Here is a 1,883-nt window from a genome sequence, read left to right on the forward strand (position 1 = left end):
CTGGGCCAAAAAGGGTCTCAGAAATCGCTGGGGGCGTTTTCTGCAGTTTCTGCATGTGGCGTTTTCTGGGAGTTTTCCTTGTCATGCGTTCGCTTTGGTCACGCGTACGCGTCATCTGCGTTCTACTCAAGGCGCGCGTCCGCGTCAGTCACACGTTCGCGTCGCTGCCTTTTCGCGCTAGGCACGCGGCTGCGTCGTCCATGCGTTCGCGTCGCTGCCCTTTTCTTCAAAACTCCATTTTTGTGCTTTCCTTCCATTTTTGTATGTTTCCTTTCTGTCCTCTAAGCCATTCCTGCCTTAGGAGACCTGAAAATACTTAACACACAAATCACGGCATCGAATGGTAATAAAGGGTAATTAAAATAAATATTTTTAAAGCAAAAGAAACATGTTTTTCACACATATCACATAATAAGGAAAGGAAAGTAAAACCATGCAATTTACATGAATAAGTAGGTGAAGGATTGAATAAATCACTTAAATTGAGCACAAAATACATCATAAAATATGGGTTTATCATTGGCCCATGTCCGACCTCTTGGAAGGTTGGCCCATTACCGACCTCTTCTCAAAGAGCTCGGCCAAATCACCATAAGAGGCCCAAGCAGGCCCAAACAAAGGGACACAGCCCAACCTAAAGGCAGCCAAAGCCTAGAAGGATAAAGGCGGTTCCCCAGAAGATAAGATGACCTCACTTAAAGATAAGATAAGATAAGATAACTATCTTATCTCCAGAAAGGTCACTCCACACCATTATAAATACACTGGAGCACCCAGGTATAACTCATACTCTGATTCTACTAAAAACCTGTTTAATACCCATGCTAACTTAAGCATCGGAGTCTCTTGCAGGTACCCCCCCCCCTCCGGTGACGTAGGATCAGCAGTGCAGCCAGTCCCACAAGTCGGACACAACAGCTCCGGCCGCCACTCACCAGCCGGACACGTCAGCACCGACCAGTACAGAAGATCTCGTCCGAGATCGACCTCCAGTTTCAGGTAACCCTCGGAACACTAACTAATGTGTAAAGTGAATGAATGATTCCTCCTGCCAGCTCCACTCTGCAGCCTCTAATAAGTTTTTTCGGGCCTGAAATTGGGTCCAAAGCAGCCCAGAAATCGCCCCCAGCGAATTCTGATATCTGCAACACGTGATGATTTGTCACACGTATGCGTCAACCATGCATACGCGTCGCTTTGACAATTCTCTGGCCACGCATACGCGTCATCCATGCATATGCGTCGTTGGATGCTTCACTGGTCACGCGTACGCCTCGTCCACGCGTATGCGTGATGAGCGGATAATTTATACGCTTTTTGGCATTGTTTTTAGTATGTTTTTAGTAGGATCTAGTTACTTTTAGGGATGTTTTCATTAGTTTTTATGTTAAATTCACATTTCTGGACTTTACTATGAGTTTGTGTGTTTTTCTGTGATTTCAGGTATTTTTTGGCTGAAATTGAGGGACTTGAGCAAAAATCAGATTCAGAGGTTGAAGAAGGACTGCTGATGCTGTTGGATTCTGACCTCCCTGCACTCAAAATGGATTTTCTGGAGCTACAGAACTTAAAATGGCGCGCTTCTAAATGCGTTGGAAAGTAGACATCCAGGGCTTTCCAGCAATATATAATAGTCCATACTTTGCCCAAGTTTAGACGACGCAAACTGGCGTTCAACGCCAGTTCTCTGCCCAATTCTGGCGTCCGGCGCCAGAAACAAGTTGCAAAGTGGAGTTCAACGCCCAAAATGGCACAAAAACTGGCGTTCAACTCCAAGAATGACCTCTCCACGTGTAGACTTCAAGCTTAGCCCAAGCACACACCAAGTGGGCCCCGGAAGTGGATTTATGCATCAATTACTTACTTCTGTAAACCCTAGTGAC

This window comes from Arachis ipaensis, chromosome B02 (assembly GCF_000816755.2).
Source record: "Arachis ipaensis cultivar K30076 chromosome B02, Araip1.1, whole genome shotgun sequence".
In the NCBI taxonomy this organism is placed as follows: Eukaryota; Viridiplantae; Streptophyta; class Magnoliopsida; order Fabales; family Fabaceae; genus Arachis; species Arachis ipaensis.